Source organism: Theropithecus gelada, chromosome 7b, assembly GCF_003255815.1.
Source record: "Theropithecus gelada isolate Dixy chromosome 7b, Tgel_1.0, whole genome shotgun sequence".
Lineage (NCBI taxonomy): Eukaryota > Metazoa > Chordata > Mammalia > Primates > Cercopithecidae > Theropithecus > Theropithecus gelada.
Genome location: NC_037675.1, coordinates 108,311,527 through 108,328,918, shown reverse-complemented (window position 1 = coordinate 108,328,918; position 17,392 = coordinate 108,311,527). Strand labels below are relative to the sequence as shown.

The following is a 17,392-nucleotide window of genomic DNA, read 5'->3' as shown; positions in this document are numbered from 1 at the left end:
TAATAAGAGCATGTGTGATGTTGCCGCATTCCAGCTCTCACCTGAAAATATGGAGAGAACTAGGGGCCAGGCACATTAATTTTCAGGTACTTGTGACATTTGACATATTTTTGTATCTTTCTATTATTCCATGCCTGTCTAAATTTCCATTTGTTTGCTTGTAATACATTCTACGTGGCTTAATTGAAAGATAATAAACTTCATATATTTAAAATGTACAGTTAATAAACGTGATGTGACTGTCATCATTATCAAGAAAGTGGACAAGTGAATTCTTCTCAACATTTCCTCTTGTTCTGCTGTATTCCTCCTCCTCTCCCCTTCCCTTCTTCTATTATTTCCCCTGGCAACCACCAATCTTCATTATGTTTTTTTAGATATATCTTTATTTATCAGAATTTATAAAAATGAAGTTACATCGTATATATTCTTATTTGTTTGGCTTATTTTACTCAACATAAATTCTTAGCTATTTTACCTTGTTGTTCTGTGTCTCAGGCATTTATTTATTATAAATGATGGGTAGTATTTTAGTGAATAAATTTACCATAGTTTGTTTTTCTATTAAGCAGCTATACAATATTTGCATTCTTTCATTACTCTGGGTCTTACCAACAAAATCTGCAACTCAGTTTTGAAATGTACATAGTTGAAGAATGTATTTTGCTTATTTTTTTACAATAACAGCATCAACAATAACAGATAAACAGAGAAGATGGGGTTTTGCAAATTTTAAAAAATATTTTAAATACTTGAAGTTTTAAGAGAAACATCAAATCTGAAATCCAGGGAGTGGCAAGTTCTTGTAGGCAGTAACAAGGCCAGTGTATGAGCTGAACTGGGGCAGAGTTTGGCATATAAAATGTGGGCTACTACAAGATGAAAACACACATATATATTGGATTGCTTGAAGTCAAGTGTGGTAAATCTATTGTGTGAATTTCTCAGGGACCACATACTGAAGAGCTTTCCTATCCTCTTGAATCATTTTTTCCAATAATGGGGAAAGTCACAAAAATCTTTCTCTGCCAATGTGTCTGTCTGAGAGAGAAAAAGAACCTACACTCTGAAATGCATTTGGACCCACCTCCTTTATCCCCATTGCAGAACTAAGAAATTACTCTGCAAGGGCAAGCCACCAAAACCAGTATCTTAGGGGCACTCAGGCAATCCCTTAGGAACTGAGATGGGAAAAGAGGTCTTCACCTAAGTTCCTTTGAGAAGTACCTCCCCCTTTCTTACTGAATCAGAGCCTTAATCTCCAGGTCAGTTCAGCAAATCTGGAAGGTGATAACACCATAATAGAACACTGGAGCTGTGGGAGGGAACAACTGGGGAAAACAAGAGGACTCTCCCCAGGGAAAAGAGCAAGAAGACACAGATGGACATCTCATCTGGAGGAAGTTCAGAAACCCTGGAAAGCTGACACCCAGACTCAGGATCACAATATGGACCCATGACAGGTCAGAAAACATCCCTTTATTCTATTGCCTTCAACCAATTTTACAATTGTCAGTTGAATATGACATCTGTTTTAAAATTATACTTTAAGTTCCAGGGTACATGTACACAACGTGCAGGTTTGTAACATATGTATACATGTGCCAATGGGTGTTCTGCACCCGTTAACTCGTCATTTATATTAGATACATTACATATCTCCCAATACTATCCCTTCCCCTCCCCCACCCCACAACAGGCCCCGGTGTGTGATGTTCCCCTTCCTGTGTCCAAGTGATCTCATTGTTCAATTCCCAACTATGAGTGAGAACATGCGGTGTTTGGTTTTCTGTTCTTGCGATAGCATGCTCAAAATGATGGTTTCTAGCTTTATCCATGTCCCTACAAAGGACATGAACTCATCCTCTTTATGGCTGCATAGTATTCCATGGTGTATATGTGCCACATTTTCTTAATCCAGTCTGTCACTGATGGACATTTGGGTTGGTTCCAAGTCTTTGCTATTGTGAATAGTGCCGCAATAAACATACGTGTGCATGTGTCTTTATAGCAGCATGATTTATCATTCTTTGGGTATATGCCCAGTAATAGGATGACTGGGTCAATTGATATTTCTAGTTCTAGATCCCTGAGGAATCACCACACTGTCTTCCACAATGGTTGAAGTAATTTACAGTCCCATCAACAATGTAAAAGCATTCCTATTTCTCCACATCCTCTCCAGCACCTGTTGTTTCCTGACTTTTTAATGATCACCATTCTAACTGGTGTGAGATGGTATCTCAATGTGGTTTTGATTTGTATTTCTCTGATTGCCAATGATAATGAGCATTTTTTCATGTGTATGTTGGCTGCATAAATGTCTTCTTTTGAGAAGTGTCTGTTCATACATTCATACGCTTTGCCCACTTTTTGATGGGGTTGTTTGATTTTTTCTTGTAAATTTAAGTTCTTTGTAGATTCTCAATCTTAGCCCTTTGTCAGATGGGTAGATTGTAAAAATTTTCTCCCATTCTGTAAGTTGCCTGTTCAATCTGATGATAGTTTCTTTTGTGGTGCAGAAACTCTTTAGTTTAATTAGATCCCATTTGTCAATTTTGGCTTTTGTTGCCACTGCTTTTAGCGTTTTAGTCATGAAGTCCTTGCCCATGCCTATGTCCTGAATGGTATTCCCTAGGTTTTCTTCTAGGGTTTTTATGGTTTTAGGTCTAACATTTAAGTCTTTAATCCATCTTGAATTAATTTTTGTATAAGGTGTAAGGAAGGCATCCAGTTTCAGCTTTCTACATATGGTGAGCCAGTTTTCCCAGCACCATTTATTAAATAGGGAATCCTTTCCCCATTTTTTGTTTTTGTCAAGTTTGTCAAAGATCAGATGGTTGTAGATGTATGGTATTACTTCCAAGGGCTCTATCCTGTTCCACTGGTCTATATCTCTGTTTTAGTACCAGTACCATGCTGTTTTGGTTACTGTAGTCTTGTAGTATAGTTTGAAGTCAGGTAGCATGATGCCTCGAGCTTTGTTCTTTTGGCTTACGATTGTCTTGGCAATATGGGCTCCTTTTTGGTTCCATATGAACTTTAAAGTAGTTTTTTTTTTTTTTCGAATTTTGTGAAGAAAGTCATTGGTAGCTTGATGGGGATGGCATTGAATCTATAAATTACCTTGGGCAGTATGGCCGTTTTCACAATATTTATTCTTCCTATCCATGAGCCTGGAATGTTCTTCCATTTGTTTGTGTCCTCTTTTATTTCATTGAGCAGTGGTTTGTAGTTCTCCTTGAGGAGGTCCTTCACATCCCTTGTAAGTTGGATTCCTAGGTATTTTATTCTATTTTAAGCTATTGTGAATGGGAGTTCACTCATGATTTGCTGTCTGTTTGTCTGTTATTGGTGTATAGGAATGCTTGTGATTTTTGCACAATGATTTTGTATCCTGAGACTTTGCTGAAGTTGTTTATCACCTTAAGGAGATTTTGGGCTGACACGATGGGGTTTTCTAACTATACAATCATGTCATCTGCAAACAGCTACAATTTGACTTCTTCTTTCCTTAATTGAATACGCTTTATTTCTTAATATGTTCTGGAAAACCCGGCAAAAAAAAAAGGACACGTTAGGGAACTCTTAGAGGAACTCCTATATCCCAGATTCCGGGCAAGTATAAAGATGGAAGTCAACGCAAAAAGAGGTAACACTAAAGCTAAGAAAACTGCCACACCATATCATATCCTCAGAAGAGAAAACTGCTGAGAGAGCCACAGATGTTATCAAAAATATCAAGGCTTAGCCTCTGATCTTAAATACAAATGAATGAGAAAACATCATTATCAACTTTGTTTAGATAATTTGTGCCAGATTATTTCAAATGAATATTTGTTGCATTTCAACTCTACAGTTTATAGACAAACTGGTTATCAGATTAAATAAACAAATTGAGGGAATAGCAGAGGTTAATTCTTGAGGAGGTGTGACCCAGCTAGCCACAAAATCCTGGGAGAACCCTAACATTGGGACCTAGACGGAAACCAAGTCGCAGGGCCCTTTGGACACATTTAGGTAAACTTTCCTTACGGGGATGTGAATGTATTTTATTTATCATCTATCTGTTCTCCATGTCTTGAAATAATTCCTTGAGAAAAGGCTACAGCCCTTTCAGATGATTAAAAACTTTTGTATTTTGTAGTTTTAGCCTCTAACCTGCCAGGGGTTGCATGAATTGAGTGAAGTACACCCATGAAAGGAACTATTATAAAGTGATTCTGTGATGCATGGCTGATACTAAAGCATGGCATTGTTATAACTTCCCATAATCTTCCACATAAGTTTAGAAGAATTATATTCTTACATTAAAATTATCATAATTTTAATAAACCCTGGAACTCCCTTGGACAAATGTACTCCTGCTAGCACTGTGGCATTATGGTTCTCTGCCCCAAGGATGCTTCTGCTATTGTCCTATGACTTGGTAGCTGGAAAAAATACATTTAGAGGTTTTACCTCCAGTACTAGCCTGTGATCCTGAGGAGATGGCCTAACCCAAGGAGAGGGAGGCTCCAGGTCATATGGACTCACATGAGGTGTCCGCTTTTGCCCATCCTGCAGCCACTCCCAGAAGTCTTCAGGAGACAGGGGTGCAGATGGTCCTTCGAGACGATCAAATGAGATCTGGAACTGAAGAAAAAGATAATGATCTGGAATAAATTTTTAAAAATTAAAATAAAAAATTTTAAATTCACAAATTATGGTTGTTTATATTTACCAGGTAATAAGCAATGTTATGACTTGTGAATACAATATGGAATAACTAAGATAATTAAGAAATGATTAAGATAGTTATCATTTATCATTTCAAATTCTTATCATTTATTGTGACAACCACATTTGAAATGACCATTATTGAACAGTAGTTAAATGAACAAATATAAATTAATTGATGTAAATAATTAAAAATAACGAAAATCAATTATCAAATACTCTAATAATTTACGTTTAACTCATCAATAAGTTTTATTTTTAGGACATATTTTTAGAATTAATTTATTGCAAAGTTTATTATGAATTCCTACACATATATGCATATGTCTGTGTATTTACACATTTTTCTTTCTTTCTTTCTTCTTAATTTTTTTGAGACTGAATTTTGCTCTGTTGCCCAGGCTGGAGTGCAGTGGTGCCATTTTAGCTCACTGCAATCTCTGCCTTCTGTGTTCAAGTGATTCCCCTGCTTCAGCCTACCGAGTAGCTGGGATTGAAGGCGCGCGCCAATACGCCCAGATAAGTTTTGCATTTTTAGTAGAGACGGAGTTTCACTATGTTGCCCAGGCTGGTCTCGAACTCCTGGCCTCAAGTGAAACGTCCCCCTAGGGTTTCCAAGGTGCTGGGATTACACGCGTGAGCCACCGCGCCTGGACTATACATCTTTCTATGGTTATAAATTTATGTCCCTATAGCTTTGTAGCTGCTGATGTCAACAAATGTTAATAAAACTCTGGAGGAATCGGGGCAAATAATTAGGAATGTTTATTTCATTAAAGTGTATACTTATGTATATATATAATTTTTAAATTACTAAAATTTAAATACTAACAATAATAAATTCATAATAAACACAAGTAATAAAATGTCACAGCCTAGAATTCTCCAGAGTCCGGCAAACACAAACCTGACTTCTCCAGCTAATGAGAAAGGAAACCTCCCCCTGCACCGGCTCCTGGGACCTGTCCCGTCCTCAGTGGGTCCCGAGCGCCCCCTGCTGGCCCCGCGCGCCCCTGCAGGGGGGTTTGTGTCTGGGCTCACACTGACCTCCCCTCACTGTGTCTCTAGTACAGTAATACACGGCCGTGTCCTCGGTGTTCAGGCTGCTCATTTGCAGACTGGCGATGCTTTTGGAATCATCTCTGGAGATGGTGAATCTGCCTTTCACAGACGCGGCGTATTCTGCTGTCCCACCATTAGCTTTGTTTCTAATGAAACCTGCCCACTCTGGCCCCTTCCCTGGAGGCTGGCGGACCCAGTGCATGTAGTGGTTACTGAAGGTGAATCCAGAGGCTGCACAGGAGAGTCTCAGGGACCCGCCAGGCTGGACCAAGCCTCCCCCAGACTCCACCAGCTGCACCTCACACTGGACACCTGCAAACACAGAGACACCCGCATCAGAAACTGCCACCCATAGCCACTGTTTCTCTCACTCACGTCCACTCACACTCAGTGTCTCTAGTTCACCATGAATTACCTTTTAAAATAGCAACAAGGAAAACCCAGCTCAGCCCAGACTCCATGGTTGGTGGTCTGTGTTCAGTGCTGGTCACCAAGTGGAAACTCCTGGGAATCCCAGGGCTGGGGCTCCTCTCCCAGAGCTGCAGGGTCAGGGCTGGGCTGGTTTTCATCAGCAGAGGGAGGACGGTATTTGCATGTCTCCTACTATATGGCAAGCACTGGGGTGGGACGCCTGAGAAGAAGACGGTCCCCAGATGAGATGACTGTGCCTTGCAGTAGTTTAGTGACAATGATGATGTTTGGAAAATATACTGTCTCATTGTAAAATTATGCTGTGATAAACGCTGTGAAATGATCACCCTATTTTATATGTACATATTTGTGCAAATTATGTTTTGTCAGAACCAATGGTTTCTCCATGTACACATGCTAAGTATGTGTCTAAGAGCTCATGTCTGGGATGAGTAAGTCCTGATACCCGAGCCTGTGCTCCTCATCGCTGGCCCCAATTACTCCCTGAACCAGCTCCAGGACAGAGGTGGACGTGCCTAGTGTGATAACAAATGTGATACTTTGTTTAGAATTGATTACTTTTTTATAATTTATGTTCCCCCTTTAGGCAGCACCACAGAAGAATGTTCTCAGAATCCTTCCTGATCCTCTATGAGTTCCTGGTGCAGCTCCTGGAGAATAAGCTTGCGTGGGGAGGGAGCCCTCCTCATGTGCAGCCCAGAAGCTGTCCCGTCACCTCACCCACCACTGTCCTTCAGTCACTTCCTGAACAATTATGAGTTAACCTTCCTGAAACATGTGGTATTTGGCAGTGTCTTTCCCAGGTAAGAAAATACTTCCGTTCTGTTTATCCCTGCAGGCCCCTGTCCCTTTCTGGAGCATGGGTTGCAGTTGAGTGTGTGGCGGTGGATACTTGGTGGGAGGAGGTTTGTGAGCATCTTGTCACCTGCCCGAGTGCGCCCCTCATGGGGTTGACACTGACAAGCGCGCGATGGGCTTGCTCAGCTGGAGGATGACAGGCGTTTTTGTAACCTGTGACCCCTGTGAGGCTCTCCCGCTGCAAGACCAGTGAGACTCAGGCCTCTGGCTAAAGTGCAGCCAGCAAAGGATACAGTGGCCAACCCTGAGATCTCCTTCCAGGTGCCCAACCACGTTGTAAAGGAAGCTGTTGTTCCTGCCTGGATCCCATGCATGTGTTTGCATTTTCTGCACAAGGGGCTTTATCCAGAAAAGAGCTTATCATGTTTAGAATGCAGCTGAAGGGAATTATTCACGAAGTCCCTCCTGACCCAAGTCTCCATTTCTCATTAAAGGTCATTATTTATGGGATTCACCAGAAGCTGCTGGCTTTCCGAGGCACAGACCTGCCTCTACACCAGTGTCCCCAACCTTTTTGACGTCAGGGAACCGTTTCGTGGAAGACAATTTTTCCATGGATGAGGGTGGCGAGTGGTTACGGGATGAACCTGCTCCACCTGCAATCATCAGGCATTAGATTCCCATAGGGAGCGCTCAGCCTAGATTCCTTGCATGGGCAGTTCTCAATAGAATTTGGCTCGTAGGATAATCTAATGTGCAGCTGATCTGACGGGAGGCGGAGCTCAGGCAGTGATGCTCGCTCGCCTGCACTCAACTGCTGCTGTGCGACCTGGTTCCTAACACAACACACACCTTAACGGATCCACAGCGTGGGGATTGCGGACCCCAGCTGTAAACACTTGGAAACCTTACCCTAGGGGAAGGGGCCTATAAAACCCGGAGAAACAGGAGCTCCAAGTCAATGTACATTTTATGGATGCTTGAGGAAAGAGTGCAAAGAGCAATGGCCCCGCCCGCTTTCCCTCTACCTGGCGTAATTCCCAGTGACCCACTTGAAGAACCTGGGGTACATCAAGGTAGCTTAGGCTTGTTACACCAGGGACCACCAGAAAAGGAAACAATGAATGTGTCCATGTGGGTTCATCCGTTGCAAGTTATTTGTTACTTCAGTGCAGGGTGTTGATCATGGAGAAGGCTGTGCATGTCTTGGGCAGGAGTACGTGGGAACTCTGTTTCTTCTACTCAACTTTGCTGTGAGCTTAAAAAGGGCTTTCAAATAAATGCAATGTAAAGGGAGTGGCAAAGACATTTAGGAAGAAATGTCGGCCACTTCTTAGAAATTATATTTAGTCTTACCTTGTGATCAAGTAATCCTGCTCCAAGTGATGTATCCATTCAGTTTTAAAATGTATGTCCCCACAAAGCCTCCATGGGAATGTTTGCACCAGCCTGATTGATGGCCGCCTTTCCCACTCCATGAATGCTACTTACAGGGTGAAAGTTGAAAATAATATTTCCTATATAATTAGAGTGTATACGTCTTTCTATTGCTTCTTTTCGTCAATTACTTAACCCATTTTCTAAACACTTTTAAACCTCATAAATCCTGTCATCTTCTCAGCCCCAGCACAGCTGCCTCCTCCCTCAGGGTTTCTGACACTCTCAGGATGTGGTTTTCACACTGTGTCTCTCGTACAGTAATACACGGCCGTGTCCTCAGATCTCAGGCTGCTCAGCTCCATGTAGGCTGTGCTTGTCGATGTGTCTCTGGTCATAGTGACTCTGCCCTGGAACTTCTGTGCATAGTTTGTGCCACCAGTTTTTGGGTTGATTTCTCCCATCCACTCAAGCCCTTGTCCAGGGGCCTGTCGCACCTAGTGCATGTAGTAGTCAGTGAAGGTGTATCCGGAAGCCTTGCAGGAGGCCTTCACTGAGGACCCAGGCTTCTTCACCTCAGCCCCAGACTGCACCAGCTGCACCTGGGAGTGGGCGCCTGTGGAGAGCACACAGGAGTGTATGAGATCTCACTTGACCGGACCCAGTCCCCTCATCAGCCCTGGAACTGAGGATTCTCTTACCTGTACCTGCTGCCACCAAGAGGAGGAGCCTCCAGGTCCAGTCCATGGTGAGGTGCTGTGCTCTGGGGCTTCTGTAGGGCAGGGATGTGGTTGTTGTGTGATGCTCTCTGGACAAGGACAGATCTGTATTTACCTCGGTAGACACCAGTGCATTTGCATATTCATGAGGCAGGTATTTCATAACTCAAGCCACCCCACCCTGAGGAAGAAGATAGGTGACACGTGGACCACGCCACAGCGGGATACAGAGCTCCATGCCATGATCATTGGTTAATGATATTTGTTCTCCGACATGCTCAGATGTCGATGAAGACAGAACTTGTCTTACAGAAACCCAGAATCTCACAGGACATGGTCCTCAATGTGATTCCTTATTCCTGTGGCTCACTGTCAAGGTGAACTTTCCCTGAGCCTTGCCCTCTGCCCATCTAACTTCTGGGATGAGTGTGTCTCTCGATAGTAACACCCACTGAGTTAATAAAACCACCCCTCAATTCCTGACTATAAATACATTTGAAGGGTCTAGACATTTCTTCTTTTAAAGGTGGTTTACATTAATTTTTGAAGTAGGTATAGACTACATATACAAGAGAATGCTTGTATGTGTACACATCAGTACTTGCTAAATATTTATTTATCTAACACATCAGTACTTGCTAAATATTTATTTATTTAACACATCAGTACTTGCTAAATATTTATTTAACTTTTATGTCATCATTGCTTTGAAATAAGGAATATCCAGTCCCTAAGAGGAAACCCCTCCCCAGTATCCCATATTCCTGCTCGAGGGCTGGATCCTGTGCAGGGTGCATCCCAAAACCCACTGAAGCTCAGCTTCCGCCCTGCATGGAAGTTCCCGTCTGGTCTTACAGAGAATTCTTCTCCCAGCATCTCAAGCCTAGTAAGAAGTGGCTGTGCCCTGGCTCATAATGCTCCTTCAGCGACAGCGATTACTTCTCACAACACCTCTTAGAATAGAAAATAGGCCTTAGAAATCCCAACATAATCTACAGGGAGACCTCAGCACGGCAAGCCAGGAATCACTAAAGCCACCAGGGAGCCCCTTCCCTGGAGCTCCAGATGCACTGACACGGTCCAGACACGTGAGAAGTCACGGAACTGATGACAAATTTGGGGCAGCCTGTTTTTTATGATTCTCTGGTTGAAGATTACGTCAGATTATTACTTTACACACAGACCCTATATCTCAAAGTCCCCCACCACACACACACAGACACAGACACACACACACACAGACCCTATGTCTCAAAGTCCCCCAGCACACACACACAGACACAGACACACATACACACAGATCCTATGTCTCAAAGTCCCCCACCACACACACACACACAGACACAGACNCAGACCCTATGTCTCAAAGTCCCCCACCACACACACACACACAGACACAGACACACATACACACAGTGGCATATTTGCACAGTAACGAGCCTCAAATTTGCCCTCCTTCCTAGTGTCTTGCCAAAGAGAAGTGCTTCCAACTCTGACCCTAGTCCTGTTATGTTTGTTGTTGTTGCTGTTGTTTTTGTTTTATTGTTTTTTTTTTTTTTTTTCAAACAGAGCTAAAACAAGCTCAGTACTACCAGAGATTGGGAATGTGTCTTCTCCTTGTTTTTGCCCATTCTCACCTGGGAACCCTGCAGATGCCCCACGAGATGCAGATCTAGGGCCACTGAGGGAGAGGGTCGTGACCTTGGTCCTGAAGCTGCTGGTCTCAGAGGCTTTAAATCGCTTCACTCTCCTTGACTTGTTCTCTCCCACTGTCTTTGGTTTCCCTAAGTTCTAGTCCTTGGACAGAGTCTGTGCATTGCCACACTTTTCTCTCTAATCCAGATTAATCATGTTGTTGAGGAGGTGATTATTGGGTAGGGGAGCAGTATATATTCTTGAAATTGAATTCCAATGGTTTCTTGCTGTTCTTTCTCCAAGTTTCACCATTTACAAGCTGTCTCCAGTGGTACAGCAGATTTTCCTCCATCCTGTACTCCCACTCCTGGATGCAGCATCCACAAATAATTTTCTTGAGTCTTATCCCAGTTGTTTTATTAATTGTACCCCATTTCCATGACACAGGGAGGCTCAGATGAAGCTGTCTGGGACGGAAATTAATCCCTTCCGCTCACATAGAATAAAGATCTTGAAAAGTATTTTTTCTCTGTAGAGTCTGTCTGGAGGAAGATCTGAGCATATTTGTCAGAGAATAGTTCTCCTGATGACAGAGCCATGAGACAATTTATTTGGATTGTCATCTTGAGGACCCAGACGTTTCTGGAGGGAATTCCATAACAGTGTGGGGTGTGTGGTCCCCAGGAGATCTTACCCTAACCCTGTCCACATCTGTCCTCCAGACATTTATGAAATTACCATGGAACTATTCCCGCCAGTTTGTGCTGCTAACCAAAGAATCACCCAATTTATATTTAGAAAGGAGACTTTATTTCTGGTAAAGGGTTGATACTGCAGGGCAGCCATCTTAACAGGTTGAGAAGCAAAGCCTCCCACAGAGACTGTGAGCAGACACTTCAAGAGAGGGAGAGATGAGAAATGAATTCAAACAAATGGATTGGCCAAGTGGACACACTCAGCAGGCTATAGAAGGAGCTATGGATATTCACAAGATGTGCAGGCTCCATGTGTAATAAGCAAACACACACGCTACATGCATTTCAGGTTTGCGTTGGGGTGAAGACTTAAGAACTCAATGAATTGCAGTTGGGCCCTGCACATCAAAAGGGCTTTGTGCAGGGACAGAAAGACACACAGTGCACAGCCTCCAGGAATTGGCCAGGACAAGTCCATGGTCAGTGGTTTCTTCTCAGAGAAAGTTACAGAAATCAGTCTCTTGTCCAATCAATGCTCTATTTGTGGCTGTGGAACAGGGGCACAGCTACCCGATGCCTGGAGTTCCATGAGCTGCAATGTTTTAATATTGCTTATCTCAGGACCAGTGCTTGTTTAACTGTTACAGAAACAGAAAAACCCTGTGGAAGTTACAACATTTTTTCTGTTTTATTTAACTGTAGGGATGAGTGACTTAATCCTTGCCCGGTGTGACCTTAGGTCTTGTTTACAATTTGGTATCTTATTGCCACAAAAAGTTTGTTCCATCAGACTGGTGATCACTATTGTAATGTCTTTCTAGCTTTGGGGTCCAGGTTTTCCCTGCAATTTCATTTCTTCAACTCATATAAGAAATCATTGACAATCAGTTTTCCAGGCTTATATTATTGTAAGAATGTGGGTGATGATTGACATGCTCTTTACATATTAAAGCAGAAACCAGAAGTAGCTTCAGACACCACCAGTGACCTGATAGAAGCAGCAGGAATCTCATCTCATTAAGTGTAAGTGGCACCACACACATAGCTGAACATGCAGGGACACAGAATACCCACAGCACAGGACACATATGATAAGTTTTTATGATTCTGGGGCTCTGCTCAGGAATCTGGAATTCACATGGCAGTACAGGGATGAACTCCGTTGTCTCTCGGGTGATACTGTGTTTTGGAAGCTTATTTCCACTCCTGCAGTGGATCCAGTAGCTGTACCTGGGTTGGCACCCCTGAAACAGAAACTCTCATTAATTAAACACAGGACCCACCAATAAGAAAGCTGTCCCCAGGGAAGGTGCAGAGCAGGGACCTCTGTGTTTGGGAACCTGCGGCTGTACAGGGAGGGTCAGGAGTGTGACCCATTTCCTTCTCCTCCCCCTGCTGCCTGCACCAGGAGCTTTACATTGCAAAGTATATAAAATAGGTGATAGTTATAGGGAAATGCAATACAAAGAGGAAGGAATGAGGAAACCGACATGAAATTAAAATAAAACCAATACATTAAATAAATGTAAAACACTATAAGAGATTATTATGGAAAAGACAACAAACAAATATTAAAAACCTATGTGTGTATGTGTGTGAGGTAATATTCTTGTAAACTGAATCATAATTTATGTATAAAGTTATTCTAATTGATACAGAATATTCGCATTTGATTCCCAAAAAGATGGAGAAGGATCTGGCACCAGGACTCCAGGGCCATGCTAGTGATTTCCCCTCCTATACCCTGAGGACACGGTGCTTCCAACTCTGAGGATCAGGCTGCTGAAATTGACTGTGTGAGAAGAGAAAGTGGGATTTTCTGTGGGAAAAGATTGGTGTGAACACAATTTTCAAGTAAATGAATTTATTATACCATGAGACACACTTCCATCATGTTGATAGTATGTGGATTTTGACATTAACATTATTATTATCAATATTGTTGGGATGTTCCCTGGAAAAGGATCAATTGTTACAGAATCAACTTGAGTCCTTTTCATTTCAGTTTTTTCACACTTCCAGCTAAATTCACCAAGTTTACTGTGTTAGAGTTTGGAAAGTTCAGGACATGGGTCACCCAAATGTAGTGGAAGGTCTCCCGATGGTTTGATATGGTTCAGCTAAAGGAGGACCCAGGATTTGTCCAGAGGCTCCCCTCCTTGTCTAGTCCACATCTACTCCTCAGTGAGCCCCTTCCTACCTGAGTCCTGAGCATCTCTGTGGTCCTGGGCAATGCACATCTGGGGCATCTGCTTCCTAGTGTGCATCCAGAGCAGAAGTGCTGCTGTCCCAGAGGCTTGAGAGGGAGCTGGGCCTCTATCGACCCAGGAGGCCCCACCCTGAGCACTGGGATTCCTCCCACAAGGAGACAGAGTCGGCTGAGTGCCCCCCACTTCACAGAACTACTAGGAGGCAATTTTAGTCAAATTCTAACACACTTGGACTATGCAATCCAGCAATCATGCTTTTAAGTGTTTATCTAACTGACTTTAAAAGTATGTCCACAAAGAAAAGCACACATGAGTAATTACAATAGCTTCATTTATATTTTCCCAAAACTATAAACATTCAAAAAGTTCGTCTGTAGGTGAATAAACAATCTGGTACATTCACATAATGGAATAATTTTGCCATTATAAAGAACAGCTATCAAATCATGAAAGCACATGAATGAAACTTAAATACATATTTTTAGGTAAAATAAACCAGTCTGATAAAGCTACACAATATATTATTTAATTTATCTGATAATCTGGAGAAGGCCAAACATTAAACAAAGTAAAAAAAATTTGTATTTGCTAGGAATTTGGGTAGAAGGCTAGAATGTGTAAAAAACAGAAGACTTTAAAGGATGACAAAATTATCACATGTAATACTGCAGTGGTAGATATGTGATGTCATAAATTTGTCAAATTCCACACAATGTACAGCAGGAAGTCTAGATCTTACTTTATAAAAAATTAAAAGTAAATAAGAGATTAAGGATCCCAACATGGAATGCAGACTATACAGAAAATATCTGATGTCTGTATAAATGCATAAAACCATTTCACTTAATAAAGCAGGTCAAAAAAGCTGCTAAATAGCTTTAGAAGTAATAAAGTGAATAATACTAAAAATTAAAGAAACTGCATGTCAGCACTGTCTAGTTGATGTGAAGTTCCTCTAGTTGATGATGAAGTTCCACAAAGGAGCGCAGCTTGCCAATTGTGATTCTATGCTACGGGAATTCCAGAATTAGACAACACAGGGAATAGATAATGTGCATGGTGCAAGCTCATGGTAGATCTACCATTCTGGGGTCAGGAGGATGGTGGCCCTCTTCTCACAGCTCCAGTAGGTGGTGCCCCAGTAGGGACTCTGTGTGGGGGCTCCCACCCCACATTTCCCTTCCACACTGCCCTAGCAGAGGTTCTCCATGAGAACCCTGCACCTGGAGCGAACTTCTGCCTGGACATCCAGACTTTTCCATACATCCTCTGAGATCTAGGCAGAGGTTCCCAAACCCTAAATTTTGGACTTCTGTGCACTGGCAGTCTCAACACTATGTGGAAGCTGCCTAGGCTGCACACAGCGTGGGGACACTGGGCCTGCCCAACAACACCACTTTTTCCTCCTAGGTCTCTGGGCTGAGGGGCTGTGGTAAAGTCCTCTGACATGACACAGAGACATTTTTCTCATTGTCTTTGAGGATTAACATTCAGTTCCTCGTTACTTAAGCAAATTTTTGCACCAGCTTGAATTTCTCCTTAGTAAATGGTATTTTCTTTCTATTGCATTATCAGGTTGCAAATTTTTCTACTATTCATGGTCTGCTTTCCTTATGAAACTGAATGTATTTAACAGCACACAAGTCAATTATTGAATGTTTTCCTGCTTAGAAATTTCTTCCACTAGATAACCTAAAACATCTTTCTCAAGTTCAAAGTTCCACAAATCTTTAGGGCAAGGGCAAAATGCCAACAGTCTCTTTGCTAAAACATAACAAGAGTAACATTTGCTCCAGTTCCCAAAAAGTTCCTCATCTCCATCTGAGACCACCTCATCCTGGATTTCATTGTACGTATCATTATCAGTATTTTGAAAAATGTTATTCAACAAGTCTCTAGGAATTTCCAAACTGCCCCACATTTTCTTGTATTTTCTGAGCCTTCCAAAGTGTTCCAACCTCTGCCTGTTACCCAGTTCCAGGGTCGTGTCCACATTTTTGAGTATCTTTTCAGCAGGACCCCACTCCTGGTACCAATTTACTGTATCAGCCCATATTCATGCTGCGGATAAAGACATACCTGAGACTGGGAAATATGCACAAGGAAGAGATACAATTGACTTACATTTCCACTTGGCTGGGGAGGCCTCACTATCGCAGTGGAAAGTTAAATCTATGTCTCACATGGTGGCAGACAAGAGATCTTTTGCAGAGAAACTACTCTTTTTCATTAAAAAATCGGATCTCATGAGACTTATTCACTATCACAAGAACAGCATGGAATAGACTTGCCCCTGTGATTCAGTTTTCTCCCACCAAGTCCCTCCCACCACACATGGAAATCATGGGAGTACAAGTCAAGATGAGATTTGGTTGGGGACACAGAAACAAACCATATCAATTACAATGATTAAAAAATTGTAGGTGGCATTGGTAGTCACAGAACTGTGAAATTAGGGGGATTCTCTGGGGAAATTGTCAGATGAAGAAGAAATTCCAAACACTGAAGGAAACACATCCTTAAGCTCCATCTGCACCTGTCTCTGTGGTTGACTCTGATCAATGGGTTCTGAGCGCCCTCTGCAGCTGATTTCCTACATGTGTTCTTGCAGGACGTGTGTGTCTGGGCTCACACTGATCTCCCCTCACTTTGTCTCTAAGACATTAATACACAGCAACGTCCTCAGATCTCACAGTTTATTTGCAGATAAAGGGACTTCTTGGAATTGTCTCTGGAGATGGTGAATCAACCCTTCATGGCATCTGCATAGTATGTGCTAGTTCCATCACTACTAATTCATGAGACCCACTCTAGCCCCTTCCCTGAAGCCTGGTGGACCGAGTCCATGTAGTAGCTACTGAAACTGAACCCAGAGGCACCACAGGAGAGTCTCAGGGACACCCAAGGCTTTACCAAGCCTCCTGAAATCTCCACCAGCTGCACCTCACACCGGACACCTGGAAACACAGAGACACAGCGATCAGAAGCTGACACACATATCTACTGTTTCTCTCACTCGTATACATCCACAATAAATATCTTCAGGTCTCCAGGAATCATCTTTTAAAATAGCAACAAGAAAACCCCAGCTCAGCCCAAATTCGAAGGTGAGTCATTTGTGTTCAGTCCTCAACACCAAATAGAAACACATATGGATACTGGGACTGTCTGTTCTCTCCCAGAGCCACAGGGTCACCATATAGCAAGCTCTGGGATGGGATGCCTGAGGAGAGGACAGGTCCCAGAGAAGATCCTAGATGAGATGAGCAGGAATACTATCCTTCAGGAAAACATAATGTTATATTATGTAATTATGCATGAATTAACACTTAGAAGTCACTATCTTATTTAATTTTACTTATCTGCCCGATATACATTTAATATAGTCTTTAATGGTACATTTTACAGAAAAAAAAATACTTACAGAACACAGCATTTGTGCAATGCATCCAAGACCTCATATCAGCTCAGAGTTATCCCCATTATCTGCTCCTGTGATTGTCACCACTGAGGAGTGTGGTACCCTGAGAAAACTCCAGGGCAGGGTGAGACATACCTTGTGAGGTCTGCCAAAGCACACAACTCTTATGACACCTGTGTGTGATTTTTCTGTATTTGGTGTTCACCTAAAATATATAGAAATAATCAGAGTTCATACATGCGAATTTTGAGGAGTTGGCAATGTTTCAAGTGTCGTTATTCATTTTCTTTTTTTTTTTTTTTTTTTTTTGAGACGGAGTCTCGC

At 42.3% G+C, this 17,392-nt stretch overlaps 1 long non-coding RNA gene and 1 gene segment (V, D, J or C); one reads left to right on the top strand and one right to left on the bottom strand.

Annotated features, from left to right (window-relative positions):
- Positions 1-17,392, top strand: part of LOC112628818 — a 1,133,279-nt gene that overhangs the window by 71,996 nt on the left and 1,043,891 nt on the right.
- On the bottom strand, positions 2,167-8,993 carry LOC112628847. The gene is made up of 3 exons (XR_003120486.1): positions 8,708-8,993; positions 5,761-5,766; positions 2,167-2,177 (listed from the first exon to the last, which is right to left on the bottom strand). It is a non-coding gene; the product is annotated as an uncharacterized LOC112628847 (long non-coding RNA).